The sequence below is a fragment of the Thermobia domestica genome, chromosome 2 (genome assembly GCF_964235325.1).
Source record: "Thermobia domestica chromosome 2, izTheDome1.hap1.1, whole genome shotgun sequence".
NCBI lineage: Eukaryota > Metazoa > Arthropoda > Insecta > Zygentoma > Lepismatidae > Thermobia > Thermobia domestica.
The window spans coordinates 154,108,450-154,128,825 of record NC_137455.1 but is presented as its reverse complement, the minus strand read 5'-3'; the positions used below and the strand labels follow the sequence as shown (position 1 = coordinate 154,128,825).

The window sequence follows — 20,376 nt, the reverse complement described above, 5'->3', positions numbered from 1 at the left end:
TACCATTTTTTTTTTTTTTTTTTTTATGATGGACTATTCATGTTTAGTACTAACGTACCGTTTTTATAGCGGTATGTTCGGACGTACTGTACGTTCCGTATGTTCGGACGCTTGTAACGTACCAAATTTTAGATTTGTTCCGTTACAGAAAAATAAACTCTGACATCTCTCTAAGTAGCTCCGTCCCGGAGAAATAAGAAAAATGTTCAATTTAATATATTATGTCAGAGATTATTTATGCTAAGAAATATCATAAAATGACCTTTTGTTTAATGTAAAATTTTAAATATTCATACAATACTATATTGTATCTATACAATTTATTAATTATTATAATTGAACGTATGTAATCCACTGAATGTTTACAAAATAGTCTTATAAAATTTATATCGTTAATTAGAATGATAACATATGCACAATATGTTCAATATGTATTGATTTCGATAGAATGTAAATCGGAAATCTAACGTTAAGAAGAAGAAAAAAGTAGAACAAGATAGATTGTCGTCGAATAAGTGATATATACATAGTTACAAATTAAGTGATACTGTTTCCAGTGATTTGGTAATATTACAGGAGATATAGATGTGTTGTAAGCTAATTCAAGTTCATTAAAACTCTTTCTATAACAATTTTGAAGTTGTTGCGAAGAATTTAAAGTATAATTTAGCAATGTGTACTATAGAAAATATGTACAACTAAAACTAGTTCAGGGTCCCCTCAAAAGATTCAATCTCACCTTACAATATGATATAATCCTTCTTTTATCATTTTAATGTTCGGTACCGAGTAATTTATTGAGCCAATTATATTTAATCCACCTGAAAATTACTGATGATGACGATATGATTGATAGTTATTCTACTATAATCTGTTTATTGACAAAGTATGAGTAAATGTGCCTGATAAATTCGCATCTGTACATAACCAGGTAAATGGGTAGTTCGAGCGAAGTAAATGCCGAACCCTCTCATATGTAATTATAAGTGCGTTGAATCCTTCATGAGTAATCACGCTTGTGGCGCCAGTGATAAATGTTACCTGTGTTGTTAATGTGAAATCCTAGATGCTTTAATGATGTATGGTATTTCTCATACGCTCTCGTCTCCATTGTCTGTATAGTTGTCGTCCTCAGTTTAAGGTGAGATTATTTGTTCCTTGAAGTTTGAAATTACGTCAGTCACAATCGGTTGTATATATATATATATATATATATATATATATATATATATAAGTATCAAAAGAAGGAAAAAAAAAGTATGAAGCCAGTGATTACCGTTAACATTCAGGAAACCACATTAAGGGAATCTGGAAAAGCGATATCCTGAACATTAAAATTTTAGAGTCTACACTTCATCATCATTCGAAGACGTAATGCGTGAAGTTGTGACATGCTGTATTTAAATGTAGATCTTGAAAGAATTAAGATTTCAACTACCGGTACCACTTCTGGTGGGCCTATTGGACTTCATCTGTCAATTGTCATGTCGACCAGCGCAAATCTTTTGCAGGATAATAAGGAAATTATCGAAATATATACAACACGTGCCGATATACGGACAATGTTTAGCAGAAGGGGTCTAGCTATTTTTTCGGGTTAAGTTCCAAAGTTGGGCGTCCGTTTCCAGCAATATTTTTAAAATTTACAGAAAAGATATGGATAATTTGATCGTTTGTGTGCTTGATAATATATAAGGGTCTCGAAAAATCTGTTTAATTGTTATATATAAGCGGTTATAAACATGGGACTATACGCCGAGCGGAGGGAACTACTTGGCGCAAGGTAACCGAACAGTTGCATTGTGGGAAAGTAACGAGCATTTATGTTATCAACATGGCGAATGTACAAGAGCAATTAACTAAAAGTTTTAACAATTGCGAAACAATACGTTGATAACGAGCTAAATGTTTTAAAAATTTGTGAAGAGCGCGGATTAATGAACCTAAGAACAAATTGCAGAAAATGTGGAAAGGAGCGAAGAAACGTGGCGAAAAGAACGTCCAACTTCGGAATAAATGCCATTTTTTCTACCAATGTTACAATTTCGGTACGTTCACATTAGGTTTGTTTAGGTTGCTTAGGTTAGTCTCGGGTAGGTTAGGTTATTACGTTAGATCATATTAGTGTAGAGATCCAGCATAATTTCCGAACAAATGATAGAATTTCGCTTATTTCTATTAATATTAGATCAGTTGAGGATAAAGTACTTGCATCTTCCATTTCTGCCGTAAATTTTGTATTTTTTACAGACTTCTGGACCCCGTCTGCTAAACATTTACCCGATTTACTTTTGGCACACCTCGTAATAACCACTGAAAAATCACAATTCTTTCACTAATTCCTTTCTTATTGTCTTTTTAATGATTTGCGCTGGGCGATATGAAAACAACTCACTTACATTTCATAAATTACGATTTGCGAATAAATACGACGTCCAGATGTATAGCATAATAACCACATTGCAAAGTACATAAACCAACCTGTGCTAAGTGGATCTAAAAGCATGAATGCTACGCAACCGAGTCAGCGCACGGCGAAGCTGGTGGACCCACGCGGAATCGTGAGGGTGCGTGCGAAGAGAGCAGCTACGTCAGCGAAAGTGAGTAAACGCGTGAGTTTTGACAATGACACGACTTCCAATAGCACTTGAAATTGTTTCATGCTAGAGCATCTGTTGTACACTGCAGAAACATACCGCCGCGCCAATAGAAAATAGTATATAATACAGCATCTTTCATAAGCACTCAACTTTAGCCTATCCGTCGTAAAGCACTTGTAAACGTTACTAGTATCCCTACTACTATAAACTTAAAATACAACTATATTACATTGTATATAGAATAAACATTCTAAGGGTACACTTCACAGAAAAAAGTGTATGTATATATATTTTTAATTACTCTGTATTAATTACTTATATAACATAGAAACAGCAATAACAAAACGCAATTTCATGACTATAAAAAATACAAAAATGTGAAAATACAGCTAAAATCCGTCAAAAAAGAACTCGGACAGCTGACAGCATTCTCTTTGTTTTTGGGCTTAATAAGGGAATTTGCAAGAGTTAGTATACTTGAAAGTTTTAGGTATCCAAGTGAAGTGAGTTAAAGCCGTACTGTTTGTACGCGGGTGAAATGGTGTTTAAAAGTTAAAATGCGAAGCCAACGTGGTCAAACGCCTTTAGAAGTAAGAAAATTTCTTTTAAAATATTATAAAGAGGGAAAATAAGTTCGTGATACTGTGGAAATTGTAAATAGGTCACACTCCACACTTCATGACATTATTAGACGTCTTAAATCAACAAAGTCAGTGGAAAATAAACCAAAAAGTGGTAGATGTAGAGTGTTTTCAAAGTCAGACGAGCAATGTATTGTACTACAGGTTAATAAAAATTCCGAAACAAGTGTCCTAAACTGGTCAAAAAAATATCAGAACATCTTAATAAAAGCGAGCATCGCGAAATGGTGAAATTGGTTTTAAGAAGCAATTTACATGGAAGGGTAACCCGTAAAATACCGTTCGTAAGTAAGTGCAATAGACAAAAGGAGCTGTTTTACAAAACCCTATAAAAATAAAGATTTTTCGTCTAGAAGCACTGTGTTATTCGCGAACGAAAGCAAATTTAATTTGTACCGCTCAGATGGTCAAAGTTATGGCCAGTAGCTGGCGAAAAGCTAATTAAAAACCCCAAGCGTAATCTATGGTCCACTGTGAAACATGGTGATGGTTCGATAATGGTTTGGAGCTGTATGCCCTGTGCAGGTACAGGTAAACTGTGTGTAACATATGGAATCCTGGACCAAACAAAGTATTTAAACATTCTGAAGAAAAATTTGGTACAGTGTTGAAACGTTGGGAATAACAGAACTTTCAGTAATACTAAGATAGGGATCCCAAGCACAAAACACTCAATGTGCGTTTGTGGCTCCTGTATAATTGTCCGTGTGCTGGGAACACCTCCGCAATCTCCTGATATTAACGTTATTGAGCACGTTAAGTTTATTTGGAAAAACAGTTAAAAATCATGCTATTAGAACAAAGGAAGACTTAGAATCAGCACTTCCGACTGAATGGGCAAAAATTTATCCTTCCTTCTGCAAAAAAACTTGTAAAATCCATATCCGAAAGATTGAAAGCCATTGTGAAAAATAAAGAATTGCCAACAAAATATTAAAAATATCGGTAAGTCTTTACTTTGACTCCAACTGTGACTTTAATCGTTCTTATAGGTTCAGTTACTTCCTGGAACTGTTTGTGCGTGAGTCACTTGTTAGAACTGTTCGTGCCTTTGGTGTGACGTCTTAGTTCATATTTTTCCCACTAGGTGTTTGTGTAGTCATATGGTAGTTGGTTAGTAGTCACATGTTCTGTGTGCATGTATGTGTGTGCAGCTGTTTGTGGCATGCGGGAGCGCGTAATTGAATTGGTTGAATTGAGTTAGAGAAAACCTATCATAGTTGTGGTCTAAACTGAAGATATTTTCGACGTATTCTAAAAGTGGACGTTTATTGGTTTCTTGTTTGTAATAATAGCAAGTGTGCTCGGTTTAATAAAACGACGTGTGTGCGGAAAGGAACATTTTTCAGTAATGTTGAGTATTGCGCATGTGTTCTTGGTATCTTATTTTTTCGTGTGTGGAATCAGCATTTATGAGTTCATTATTCATGAGATTTCTCCTATGGCGAAATGGTGAGTGTTTTCTTTTTTTAATTCATATTATTTTTATTCTTGATTTGTTTTGCATTTGAGTATTAGGCAAAGTATTTGGTTTGCTGCTGCTTGTCCTATTGTCTTGTTGAGATGTAATTTTTTTTTTCTTTGTCATGCACTGATTTATGATTAGAGACGAGTGTTTTTTTTTTAATTTTTCCCTTCTTATCTTAGCTTTATAGTAGTGGTGTGATTATTTATTATTATTTTGGATGTTTTTATGGTACTTGAGCGGGGGGGTTGGGGGGCGGTAGCCCCCCATTTGAGATCTCAAAATTCATAGTCACCGCTTCACCTGAATTGATGTTTAGTAACATTGTGGCCCTTGTACTTATAGTATAATTCTTAACTTCGTATAGTAACATTGTGGCCCTTGTACTTATAGTATAATTCTTAACATCGTATAGTAACATTGTGGCCCTTGTACTTATAGTATAATTCTTAACATCGTATAGTAACATTGTGGCCCTTGTACTTATAGTATAATTCTTAACATCGTACATTACTTTCACTGTGTTAGTAATTGTAATCGATTCATGTGATCCGGTTCCGGGAGCAGTTTAGGAATGATTCCTAAACTGCTCCGGGAACCGGATCACATGAATCGGTTGAAGTCACAGTTGGAGTCAAAGTAAAAATTTGCCAATATATCTAATTACATTCTAAAATTTTGCTACAAATTACGTGTCTGAGTTCTTTTTTCACATGGATTTGCGCTGTGGTTTCATTTTTAATATTTTTATAGTCACCAAATTGCGTTTAATTATTGTTTCTATTTTTCATAAGTAAATAACGTAGAGTAATTTAAAAAAAATGTTTTGTTCTCTGAAACGTACTCCTGGAATGCTTATTTTCTCTTAGAATGTGTGAGTAGGTGTATGTCCGACTTCTTTATTGAGCCACTGTACGTTATAGGGAACTTGAATACCTAACTCAACTTACCATGCAACCTTCCTACAGTTTTCTCAGAAATGAGATATTTTAGTTCATGCTCAACGTCCCATGCTTCTACACAACTTCATTAAAATACTATTATGGAGTTATACACAATTCTTCACTCTATCATATAATACAGTGATGAAAGCAACATTAAATAAGATAATATGAGAACGAAAATAATGCCATATAAAAACACTAGAGTTGGCGCGCTAGCAGTGTTGCCAACACAACTTCAAACTGCAACAATAAATTACTCACGGTGGTCCACACTATTCCGTATCACTATTCGCCAAATTTTGCGATTCTCAATGGTACGCAAAAGTTGGAAAAATCAAAGTACTATTATTGATTATCTGTGATAAATCATGACTCCCAGTTAGAATCGCGAACTGGAATGTGTTAAGAATTGATAAACTCTGTAACAAGCAGAGCCGTAGCTTGTAGCTAGGAAGGAGGCAAGCGGGGCGGACGCCCGGGCGCTGAACGGGCAAGAAGAAAGAATAGGTGTTGGAAATGAGTAAACGGCGCTGCGCACCGAAGTATTAGCGCCCTATTAATCAATATTGTTGTCGGTTTGCAAAGAAATAGATTTGTTAAATATCTTCTTGCTCGCTCCACTCGCAACCCAAACGTTTCAATAAGATTCAGAAGTGTTTACTCTTACTTCTAGAAAATTATTATATATAATTTCTTAATGACGATGTGCCATACATGGTGCCGTGTAATGAGCTAATGTTGGGGTTGCCAGATTTTGTAAACGATAAACCGGGACACCAATTTAATTCTATATATAAGACCATGGTTAATAATAATAATAATATTATTATTAATAATAATAATAATAATAATAATAATAATAATAATAATAATAATAATTTTATTGTCCTTGAACCAATTATGGCAATAGACAATCAAAATGTACATCAAAATTACAATATGTTAACTTTCACATTTAATTTGAAGACATTTAGTGTGAAGAGACAAATGCAAGTTGCTGTTTGAGCGGGAATATTAAAAATGAAGATAAACAAGGGGAGCAATAACATGTTTGAACTTCAAGCTGTTGTAGAATAGAGGCGTAAGGGATCAGAGAACTTAAGAGGCCTCATCCCGGCGAAATTAAATTACCTCTAATTTTACAGTAATTACGTGATATCTTCAAATAGATAAAAGATAGTTGAAATGTGGAACAAAAGCGCCATAGAGAATATTATATTCCGTGAGGTACCGTTATCACAACTCACCTTGTGGCTTTCTGCTTTCAGCCGTTTAGAAACGCGAAAATAAATGCCGATTTTCAAAATGGCTCAAAATCGAAAGCAGATAAGTAAGTCGTGATAACGGTATCTCATGTAAAATGCTATTGTTTAAGGCAGCGTTTCCCAACCGGTGTGCCGCGAATGGGTCGCTGGTGTGCCGCGAGGAAATTCAAACAAAATTATTAGACTAATTCTATTATAATCAAATTGCAAGACATTGAGTCTCAGATTATATTTATGAGGAAAAATGTATATCTCTGTTTCACATTACTATGAACCTCTACTATGAATCTACAATTTTAAGTTTCATACTCTGTTAATATTCTGTACATCTTTTTGTTGCAGATTATTTCGTAACTTGAAATTTTAAAATATCATTCAATCCTTTCGACAAAGCAAACATGAATAGAAATGACCTACATTTGTGTTTTAAAAGTACAAGAGATTTGTTTCTTTGTTCTTTAATGATCTTCCTTTTAATGAAAGTTTGGATACAGTTTTCGAAAAAGAAAGCGTATTTTTAAAAACCTGAGTGCTATACTTCATTGTAATTGTTTTCTATTTTTAAATTAGAATCAAAAATAAGCATAATGATTTACCACGGAGGAAAACAAGTGATCCATCTTTCATCTCTGCGAAAAGGATATCAGTAATCACAGAAAAAATACCACGGTATTTTATATTTACAAATAATAATAATAATAATAATAATAATAATAATAATAATAATAATAATAATAATAATAATAATAATAATAATAATAATAATAATAATAATAATAAATGAGTGTGCCGCGAGATTTTAAGTTACACCTGTAGTGTGCCGCAAGTTGAAAAAGGTTGGGAAACGCTGGTTTAAGGCGCTCTTGTTCCACATTTCGATTATATTTTATCTATTTGAAGATATCACATAATTACTGTAAAATTATCTGTATTTTAATTTCGCCGGGATGAGGCCTCTTAAGCTAACGAATTTCGTCTTTTCCAAAGACTGATCACTACCAGTGTAATTTAAATTCCATTGACATGAAATGCTTCCAACTTGAATGAATTTATTGGGATCATTTTGTGATGGTAATAGAAATGTGTGAATATGTAAACAAAATGTGAGGGGGGGGAATATGTAAATAATGAAGAGAATGCAAATGCGCTGATTTGAATATTATGAAAAATGCTTAAGCAAAGTCAGTAGAGCAACGTTTGATTTCGGTAGAACAAATGTAAAACAAAATTGATAAGTATATTTAAAGCCGTAGCTAGAAATTTCGGCGCCAGGGACGAAGTAGAGTTCGGCGCCCCTACACTCACCTTACCAATAATTATATATATATATATATATAATAAAGTGGATAAATATGGAATAGAGTTATAAGTATGGAATACCTGAATATTGGCTCTGGTAAGTGTCTCCATCCACCTCAAGTGTGATCAACTAGCACCCGACAGCCAGCCATGACTTGTGAGTCTGGTTGGAGAATGAATGCATGTCTTTGAGAAGCAGAGAAAAACAAAAAATGGTTTTCAGCGTTTCAAAAATTTCTGGAGGTATGTTGTTTGACTTTTAAATCTGTAGTTATGTTAGTAATTAGATTATTTAAATATGTGTTTTGAAATGTGCCCATTCCGAGGTATTATTTGGCGGTAGCATTTGTATTCACGGCATAGAATCAAGTTGTTAATAATGGGTGAAACAAAATATGGCGGAGCAACAAATATGAAATACCAAAGTAGAGATAAATATGGAATAGTATTCCATATTTGTAGACTCAAAAAATATTTCTTTTTTCTTTCTTTGTAGATGAGTCGTCCGCCTACAAAAGGAAAGAAAATCGGCAAGAGAAAGCAGATACGGCACATTGAAGATATGTAACGTGCCGTCACCGCCGTACAAACGAAAAGAATGGGGTTTCTGAAAGCGTCAAAATATTTTAATGTGCCACGTTCAACGCTCTTTTGTCACTGCCATGAGACACGCAATACAGGTGAAATGAAAAAGTGCCCTCTGGGAAGAAGAATTATTCTCCCAGAAGAACTTGAAAATCAGCTCGTGGAGTACATTATTAGCATGGAAAAAATGTTTTTCTGGTGGCATTATTTCGAAACATGGCGTATCAACTTGCCAAACGTAACAACATTAAGCATCCCTTCGAAGCGTTAGGCACAGCAGGAAAAGGATGGCTGAAATTGTTCCTGAAGCGACACCGTGATAAGATTTCTATACGAAGGCCTACAGGAACGTCTGCTGCAAGAGTTAAAGGATTTAACCAAGGATGTTATAAAATAGAGGATCTGCCATACGTATCTTCATCATATGAACTCAATGAAGCCAAAAAAAACAACAACCGAGCATCGTCTGAGTCGGCATGTCTGATTGGCTACTCTCGTTTCCGCCATGATTGTTGGCTCGAAACATTGCAATCTTATTGGCGCGGAGTGGGCAGAGTAGGTGTGGCGAAGCTGTGACGAATGGCTTCACAATTTTGTTGTATGGGCAGATCCTCTATTTTATAACATCCTTGGATTTAACAAATCCAACGTCAGCAAGTTCTTCGCAATCCTTACTGAAGAAATGGAGAAGACCAATTACTCGCTAGACATGATCTTTAATGTTGACGAGACGGGTTTATCCATTGTTCCAACAAGAATACGCAAATAATCACTCAAAAGGGAAAAGGCAAATTGGTACACTTACCTCCGCTGAAAGAGAAACCGCTGATCACAATTGTGGTTTGCAACAGTGCAGGTGGGACATACATACCTCCGATGATTATTTTTCCGAGAAAAAAATATGAGCCCACAACATACAAGAGGGGTACCATCAGGGTCCATATTTGCGTGTTATCCATCTGGGTGGATCCAGACGAATTTATTTTCCCTCTGGTTTCGCCATTTTTTGGAGAAAGTCAAACCATCAGCTGAGAATCCAGCACTTCTGATTCTAGATGACCACTACAGTCACACTAAAAATATTGAAGTCATGAATATGGGCGCTTTAAAGGCATATTATAGCAAAAAAGTTCGAGTGTGGCTCAGAGTTAATACTCGTCCGTTGACACATTTTGAGTTAAGTGAGCTACTTGGAAAAGCATATTTGAAAGCGCAAACAGGCTCAATAGCCGTCAACGGTTTCCGGGCGACAGGGATATATCCACTGAATTCCAAGATATTTGACGACCATGAATTCATTGTTGAAGAGTCGCAGGAAACCCCAGGAGAGAGTTTCACTTGTGTGAGATATTCGGGCGTTGGTAATGATGAATCCATGACAGCTTTGCCAAGTAGATCGACAGCAAATGAGGAGATAAGAGAAGATATTCATCTCACCGTTCCAGAGGAGCCTTCTTGTGAAATATCACACCAAACGCCGAACCCTTTAGTAACACCTGTTGACATTTCGCCAGTACCACAGTTGCGAAGAAAGAGTTCCAATCGCGGAAGAAAACCTGGTTCATCCCTTGTACTAACTTCGTCCCCGTACAAAAACGCTTTGTCACGACCCGAAGTTTACCCATCAACCAGCAAGAAGCGCGGCACCAAAAGGGCAACTTCATCTTCAAGACAAACGTCAAATGCAACTGAAGCTTCAGAGTCGTTCAGTGAAGAGTGATTCAACTTTTGATAGTGACGATTCTGAGGACAGTTTATACAGTGTTTACGATACCTCATCAGATGGTGAGTTAGACTATCCCGATGAGAATCCTGCTTCTGTAGATGCCGAGTGTATGTTTTGTAATGGTCGTTTTTCGGAGGATTGTAGAGGCGAAAAGTCGGTCCAGTGCGTGATATGTGAAGGATGGGAACACGAAGAATGTGTAGGATATGGCGGGGGAGTGCATGTGTGTACTTCTTGCAAATAACGTGTGTCATTCTTGGGCCAATCACTGAACTTGCTTTCGAACTCTTTTATTTGTGGGCCCTCAATTTTAGGTAGCTAGACTTTTTTATATATATATTAGTCATATGTAGTCCCAAACCATGCAGGACTTGTAGACTATTTGTTAATAAAACATTTTTCTATAGTTCTGAATCAATAATTGAAAATATTTTCATTGCAATTACTTTGAATGTTACATAGCAGCAAGTATTCCATATTTGTCGCCCTTTTCTATAATGGACACATTTCTTATGTTTATATGATTGTTCAATTTTTCCTTATATCCTTACGTTGTCACAGGATATATCGTTGCGACGTTACAGGTTAATTATGTAAGTATATGGCGCTGCTGGCAATTTATATATTTCATTGTATATTAACTAGATAAAAGTAAAAATGTAAATGCTATTCCATATTTGTCTACTTTCCTCTCTCTCTCTCTCTCTCTCTCTCTCTCTCTCTCTCTCTATATATATATATATATATATATATATATATATATATATATATATATATATATATATATATATATATATATTGGCGTCTCTGACATGTAAAATCTGGGGGGTACATCAAAGGAAATGATCAAACTGCTAGTGAGTATCTAAATAAATTAAATTAAAATAATTGAATATTTCGTATTTCAAAATATTGGGGGACGTGTCACCCCGTCCCCCCGCCAGAGACGCCCATGTATATATATATATATATATATATATATATATATATATATATATATATATATATATATATATATATATATATATATATATATAATCAGCTTTTGTTGTTATGCTACACTGAATTTTTATTAATCTTCTTGGAAGACCATTGCAAGAACCAAAAACGATCATTATGTATCCTTTTTTCAAATAAGTAGGGATGGGGGAGCCCGATTGTCCATCTTCATCGTTTTCTCAAATGTGTCCACTGTTGTTTCCATTTTTGTATTAACCACACAATCATTCTTAACACCCATAACAGTTGCAATTAAACAAAGGTCTCAAACTGTATTGGCCACTATTGATTTCAATAGACGGTGTGCGACCAGAGCCATATGTCACATGACCCCTTTCCGGTATAGTCTTCTTCCGCTAATTCCAACATGGCGGCTTTTCAGATGTCAACCATGATTCACATTACGCCTATTCAGTGGAACTGTACATGCATTCATCATATCCAACATTTGACCTCAATCTCTCTACTCGTTTCAAAATTAACATGACATTTCAAGACATTTTCTACGTTCTATCTTCGCATTTTGCTCTCATTTATCTCCCACCTTGTATAGGGTCTGCCACTAAAACCCTCTTTTTCTCTGTTTCTTTTGGTGTTGAATCCAGTGCTAGCAATCATTTTCAGCAATTGAATTCAGCAAATCGGAATGTTCCCTTGCCAGTCGCACACCCTCAGGCAGTACCCATTGAGTCTTTCAACAGGATTCAGTTTCGTTTTGTAATTCGACTCAAACCTAGCTCCAACATGTTACCTAGTTTATCATGGTGGAAGAAAAGCCGGATGGGAGTCCTCATCTCAACATCCTGGACTATATGATCTGTTCTCCAAATTGGAGGCCAAGGTGTTTTCGAAGCGACACCCTGATATTCCGTCACTGAAATGTGTCATTGTGCAAGCAGCAGCAGCGTTTCCTTTAGAAGCGGTCTTTAGGAGTCTGTGTGACCACGTGTAGCGGACTGTAATGTCGCTTGTGTACTGGATTGTAACCGATGTATCTCTATAAAGAAGATACCCATTTTCGTGTATTTCACTCACTGACATGTGTAGTCAGTCCGCGAGTTACGTCAATTCGACATACACAAATTCATAGTTATGTAAGAAGTTTCCAATGTAAGTAAAGCTTACGAGCCGTACCTACATCTAAAGTAAAAAGTACAAGCTGTTCCAAAAGTGTGGAAACACCTAAATAAAATGCAAACCGTTCGGAATTGGGACAAGGGAAAAAAGTGATGATACGAGACGAGGGGGAAAATCTTTTGAGACATATGGCACCACCGTCTTGAAATCCGCTATCTTGAAATAGCGGGAACTTTTTTCTAAATTGGAACCCCATCGTGTGATACATAGAATAGGACTGAAATTTTCCAAGAAAGTCAGTGGTGAAATGTTTTGGCTCTACGATCAACCGTTGCAAAGTTTTAACCGATTTTCTGCACTTATCTGAAAATAATAGTGTGGGCAATGTGTGACCCACTGAAAATGTTACAGCAATTGTTCAATGTGCCGTCCCTCCTGAGCAATTGTTAAATGTATCTGCTGCTGGCAGTCATGTCATTACTCTGGCCAGCATGTCCTCAGGAATGCGGGAACATGTGTCAATAATCCTGCGTTGAAAGTGGTTAGTGTCCCTGATCTTGGTGGCATACACAACGGATTTCACGTTGTCCTACAGAAAAAAAATCCAATGGAATGAGGTCTGGAAAACACGGTGGCCATTACACAGATCCTCGCTGGCCTATCTATCTCCATGGGAATTACTCATCGAGATACTCATGAGCATGAGGTGGTGCCCCGTCATGTTGATAGAACAAAGGGAAAGAGCCATCCTTTAATGCGACGAACTTCAGGATCTCCTCTTCAAGCATGTTACGGTAGGTAATTGCATTTAAATTGTCCTTGATGAAGAATGGGTCCACCAAATTATCACTTTATTAGAGCCAACGACCCAAGAATCGTTGTACCAGTGTAGATTGTTTTCACACCAATATCGGTGATTGTGCTTGTTCACCTCGCCCGACACTAAAAAATTGGCCTAGTCCAAGAAGAGCACGTCTTATGCGAATCGAGGATTCTCTCTGAGTAGCATAAGTACCTAACCGTGAACGCACTTTTCCCCTCCATCCCTAACTGCCAAAAAATATGAATCCGCCACTAACCATAGTACTTTAACAAAGAAGAATAGCACAAAGTAAATTGAGTATTGTACACTTCGCATAGGCTTTTATGACATTTAAAATCATAAAAACTTACATCTAAAAACTTTGTAACAAAAATAAATTTTTTAAAGTAAAAACCAGCAAAACCTGTGCACAGGTAGACCTGAGAGGACTTACGCCTTTCTCTTATTTGCTTGTTTGGTTTTGCTTTTGGCTACCTCTCAGGCTCCTTATTCTCTGTTTCTCTTTCTGTTGCTTCTACTGCTGCTTCTGTTGTGCCTCCGTTTTTCTTTCCCGACTAGCGCTAGTCTCCATTCACGTCAACTCACTCTGATCTGTTTGGCTTGTAGGGGAGAGAGTGAAAATCCTTCTTCCGGCTTGGAGGCGATTCGAACCTGCGACGACGACGCCGATAACTACTCACAGTTGGCCAGACCATGAGCAAGCACGCTTGGCTAACACGTACTCAAGGAAATCAAGTGAAAATCGGTCCTTATATATGAACAAATACTTCTACAAGCAACGCCATCTGTTAGCAAAGTAATAAACTAAATGATATGCAACACCATCTATTGAGTAAGTGAGTAACTGCTTGAATATGTTCACCTAGCCGGCAAATTTAAAACGAAAAATATGAAAATTATGGATATCTTGCTTCCTATAAGAGATAGAGGGCTGATATTTAATTTTTGGCAATTTGTGTTTGGCTGACCCATAAGTGTTGCCAACCTATAAAATTAAAAAATCACTAAGTCTAGTAACAAATTTGGTCCTAAGTTTGCAACACTGCAAAAAATAAAAATTGAGATATTTCAAAATAAAAAATACTAGCATAATCTACATAAAATTCTAAGACTTTTTTAAAGAATAACATTTTCCCAAAAACTCAAAGATAAACCCGTAAAAATTCCCGAAATTTTGAATTTGTTATAACTGCCAAATATTCATCGATTTTCAAAATTCAAACGATAATCAATAGAGAAATAAATTTATTATCTTTTGAGTGTCTTGGAGGTTGTATAACTCTAAGGATATTATTACAAAAACTCAAATAACTCCCTTATTTATATATGGATCTTTAAAATTCAAATGGCATTGCATTCTGTATGTATAAAGGTCTTAGTTTTATAGCTTTATAACCATAAAACTCTTAAAAATCAATTAACTATAATTTAAAACATACTTAAAATTACAAGTTTAGATACTGGTAATGGCATCTTCTGCTAATTTCGTTTTCTTTGGGAAACAATGATTTATTAAACTCAGTCCATTGGTCATAGTTCAAGCTGAATAAGCAACCATTAATTTCGAAGACGACTTCTGTGCTTTCTTGAACATTCTTAATTATTACATTGAAATTATTAGTAAGAATGAACTTCTTTTGAGGATCCATACTAACCACTTCATTTTTTACTTTAGAAAAATTTTTTAATCATTTTTGTTACTTCTTAGAATCATTTTTAAAGAACAGTTGATGCATTTTCTAACCATTAGAAAGATCCTTCATTGCATCATATCTCATAAACAGTTTCTTAGTTTTCATCTCTTTTAAAACTTGATCAGTATCTTCATTATATCTCTGTGGCATTAAGGTTTTGTATTTCTCATTTAGGTGTACTAATACCCTCTCCTCAGTGTATTTTGTTTGTATCATATTCCATGAGGTTATTTCGTATGATTTTCCTTCTTCCAGATCTTGCAATTTAACAAGCTTTAAAATGTTAATATTGTTTTTCTTGTTTAATTGTGAGGCCATTTCTCATTTATTGTACAAAACCTTTAAAAATTTGTTCATTTTTGTAGTGATCTTATCTCGTTATATATATAGTTAATTCTATCAACAATGTCTTTTATATGTTCGTCTGTTAATTCTCCATTCATTACTTTAATAACATTAAGCTCATCCTTAAACATAGCAATTTGAGTAACCATATTTTTATAATACTCTTTCTTCGAAGCTATATTAAATCGTGTTGATAAACCAGTGATAACGGCAGAAGCAGATACAAATGCTGTTGTAATAATTGAATAGACTGTAACAAGAATAAATATATTGATAAACCCCGTTGAAGCAGAAAGTAGTATCGAAAATGCAATAAGAGTAACATAGATAAATTTTAACCTCTTAAATTTCCTCTTATTTTTCGCTAGTAAATTTTGAAGTGTTAATATCGTATCCTCAATTAACGCAATTAGATTCTCTCGTGGAATGTTATCTGGTATATTCATTTTATTAAATAAGTTTTTATGATCATTTTTAAATTATCGGTTTCATTAAATAAACAAAGGGGAACAATTCGTTACTATTAAACACAATCATCCATCTTAGCTTAAACACAAGTGGAACGATTCGTTCCTATTAAACAAATTATTTTAGTCATCTTAGCTTAAACACAAGTGGAACGATTCGTTCCTATTAAACAAATTATTCTAGTCATCTTAGCTTAAACACAAGTGGAACGATTCGTTCCTATTAAACAAATTATTCTAGTCATCTTAGCTTAAACACAAGTGGAACGATTCGTTCCTATTAAACACAATCATCATCCATCTTAGCTTAAACACAAGTGGAACGATTCGTTCCGTTTTGTACGGTTTGGATCACAATCTGTTTATCTTCTTGGTCTATATATAAGTTTTTATGATAATTACCATAAAACACTTTACAAACTAAAAAACATCTAATCGAATTTAAATTTTCTCAATCACCTTTTCTTTCTGTACATCGTATTCAAAGTTTTTCTTACCAATCATAACCACATAACAAATGGTTTTATCAGGAACATCACTTTCAAAATTCAGAGTCAATTTCAAATTAGTTCTATCACTTACGGTTACTGATTTATGCTTGCTTGTATTAATAACAAACATTGGTCTATTTTCTAAGAATTCTCTTGGGTAGTAATACATCTCCGTGTTTCCAATTGTAACTCTTATATACCGTATACATTTCGTAAGCTTTGAGACACTTGTGTTTTTCGAAATCTAAGTTCAAAGATTCTAAGGGGAAACATTCATTTCTTCCATTCTTAAAGTGAATATTTTGAACCTTAAAGTGATCGAATTTGCTTGAGTCTTTTTCTTGATTATCATTTCTATCAGTTTGGAAAAAGGCAATCACGAAATCTATCGAATTCGTTAGAGTTAAATTGTGTGGTTAAATCAAATTTTAAATATTTACCTGTAACTGACTTTTGTAAACATTGATATGTGTTGAAGGAAATAGGAATCTTACCTTCTTTTAACATGTTAGTTCTTAACAAGGTACCATAGCTAGATTCATAATTAACAACAGGCATTCTTAACTCCATATTTGTAATCTTAACTTTACCTGGATGTGGTTGATCATTCTCATATAAGAAATATATACGTCCCATCTTGTTTCTTAGTTTTCCAAATGAAAAATGCGCTATCATCAGATCCACTTCTTTTAAATATATATTTCAATCCTCCTTTCCACATAATGTCTTTATAATCAGAAGAAAACCCAGGTAAAAGTCTTAATAGAAATAATATTTCCTCATCTGTTCTCCACCATTTGATTCCTTCCCACCCACTTTCATCATGATGATTTGCTTCTGGTTTTGAAATTGTACATGTATTTACAGCTGTTGAAGTTAACCCAGGATGGTCTATAGTATCTAATATTTGTCCATGCTTGCTAATTTGTATTTGAGAAAACAGATGGGGAAAGAAATTATTAATGAGTTTAATATTTGGTTTACCAGTGTACTCACCGTCTGCATATCTTCCTCTAATTTCAAAACTTACATACACATAAGCATAATAAGGATGAATATAGCCGTCAACAATGTCGATATCAAACTCAATTGATCTGTTTGGTTTGTTTAGGTTTTCAATTGTTCTTTGATTAGGTTTAAAGGTTTGTAACTCATATGACTCTATCTTATCCATATTTATTATAAAAGAAAAAAGTGTTCTTATCGTTTTATGAATTAAATCCATAAAACAACTTAAATGTAACTTCTCCAAATATCCTTATTTCTATTCACCTGACTAATGATTTCCGAAAAAACTACATCCATCTGTAAAAATTTTTAATACTACAATACATAAATGCCCACAGATTACTTCGTTAAAATGTTGTATTCGATTGCTATTGTATTCTATATTATGACCAAGATATTTTACGAGTGTTTTTGGTGGATTACCTCCGAATGAATCAAACACATACTTTCTATTTCCTTCTTTCCAGTAACAAATCCAATGTGTTCCTATATTTTTAGATGCATCATAGTTAATACCACACTCATTCTTCCTTGGCTGTTTAGGCAATTCATCACTCATAAACACACCTCTAAGGTTTCTTAAGTCGCTTAACAAGTTGTATTAGGTCTAAATTACTTAAAGGTTTAATTTCTTCTTTTTCTTTACTTTTTTGGGCTTTTCGTTTTTTGTAAGCGTACCACCTTCTTTCTATTCCATTGCTAAATTATGTCTCTTTTGTTCTTCTAATTCCTGTTTATTCGTTTTTACATCATCCACAGCTTTTACAATAGTAGCTACACCTCCAGCAGCTGAACTAAGCGCACGTATTAAAGCTAGAATGGTTGGAGTTGTAAATATAAAACCTCCATAATGAACTTTATTATCATTTGACTTTATTTCTTTGTTTATTTTCTTAACTTGTGGTATAGAAAGAGTTAAAGACATACACTGTCCTTTACTTAGTTTCGATTTTTTTGTTTGATTTGTTTCTTAGTTAAAATGTGATCAATATTTAATTGTTCAAGTTCTTCGTTAGGAATTTTAAATGTAAAACTAGTCAACTTCATACTTATATATTTATTATAAAACTTTTAAGATAAAATTCATAAAAATTAAACACAAATACTTATAAATCTAAACCAAATCTTACTTTTGTATTCATAGCCAAAGCAGTTCCTAAAGCAGGTAATCGTTCTGTTAAGAAGTTTGCATCTTTAGCAAAAGCTCTTTCCCATGCTTTATTTTCATATTCTTTGTCTGCAATATGTCTAGAAGCAGTATCTTTATTATCTGTGTAGTAAATATCATGTTCTCTACAATCTTCGTCTAGTGGGTTAATAACTTTATCTCCTGTTTCTAACCTTTCTTGTAGCTTCGTGAAAGACCCGCAAAATTCATAGCCTGGAATATGTAACTGTGGTATACCCTTCATGTTTAAAATCCTATTCATTAATCCTTTTCCATACTTCTCACTATTCCAAAACTTTGGTGGTAACGTATACAATATCTTTATCAAATAACCTATACCCTTTGGATCACTAGGAATAAATTGTGCGAGTTTAGAATTAATCATATCCATTATACCTACTTTCTCATTGTAAAAGTTATCGTTTCCAGCTTTTTCTTCTCCATCTATAACTATCAATCTATCAATTAATTTTCTCACATCATCCATCCATACATATTGTTTAGGTAATTCGTATATTTTTATTCCCTCTCCTGACTTTGGTGTTTTCTTTCTTGGTTGTGTTAGTTCTAGTGTTGGTTTTATATATTCATCCCAAATGGGTTTAATGATTTCAAGATATTTTTACCTGTGTTAGATCTTTGTTTTCTTCTACTTGGGTCGCTATTTTGAAATGCTACATTAGAATCAATAACTATCTGGGTATACTTTTGTAAATCATCCTCATCATAATTTGTTGGATTGTTTCTTGTCAATAGTTCCCATAAGCCTTCTGTTCCTGTATAATGTCGGTTGTTTATTATTAAATCATCACCATTTATTTTAACTTCTTTATCTCCAACCATATTTATTATTTTCCCATCCTCATTATATGCTTGTATTCCAAAAACCTTATCATCTCTTGTTGTATATCTTGTAGCAACTTTACCAAACCGTGTTCCTTTTTCAATTGGTTCTATACCTTTTACTTTATCTTTAATTTGTTTTCTCATATACTTAATTTCTTTAGTCACAGGCGAATCATCACCTATTGAACTATCATAACTTGTTCTTGGAGGTGTTTCAAATAAATTAGAATCTAGTCTTGCATTTTTATTTACAACTGGAACTAACTCTCGAATTAAATTTTTATTTTCCTGTTATTTTTGCTATATTTTGTTCTAAGCCTTCAATTGCATCTATAACAGGCTGACTTTGTTCCTTATATTTCGCATATCTACCTCGATTAGCTTGTTTAATTTCCTTAAATCTTTTCACAAGTTCTTCTTTTAAGTTTATATATTTTTTAGCTTCAGCAGCATCTAACTCACTCATTTATTATATAAAGAAAAAATAATAACGTACACGTTCAAGTACGTTCATTCACGTTCATTATACTTTTAAAAAGTTTTTAATTTTATTTCTGTATTTCCCATTATTCCTTTTCCTAGACATGTCTATTGTTAAGAAACCACGCTCTTCTTCCCAACACTTATTGCAAAGTGATTGTAATTTTTCAAACGACATATCAGATCGAACAAATTCATCATATATATGTTTTAAATTCACATTGTCCTGTCTAAAGATACAAAGAAAATTTAAGTTGTCTCTTATTAGTTGTTTTGGTACTTTAGAATATGTTTGTCCAAGACAAAGCAGTTTAAACCTTTATGTCTACCTCGAGTAAAATATTCTCTAACATGGTTTTGTTGTTCTAAAATGAAATCATCAAACACTACCACAGAATCGTTCTCACACTCATCTGATGGAATAATATCTTCATTGTTTCCTTTTACTATTGC

General features: G+C 34.2%; 1 protein-coding gene across 1 annotated transcript in view; it reads right to left on the bottom strand.

Moving 5' to 3' along the window:
• Positions 1–5,870, bottom strand: part of LOC145676627 (uncharacterized) — a 40,047-nt gene extending 34,177 nt beyond the window's left edge. The window contains exon 1 of the mRNA XM_081747462.1: positions 5,657–5,870. The gene's annotated coding sequence lies outside the window, so the exon portion shown is untranslated. The remainder of the gene's footprint in view (positions 1–5,656) is intronic.
• Positions 5,871–20,376: the final 14,506 nt, after the last annotated feature.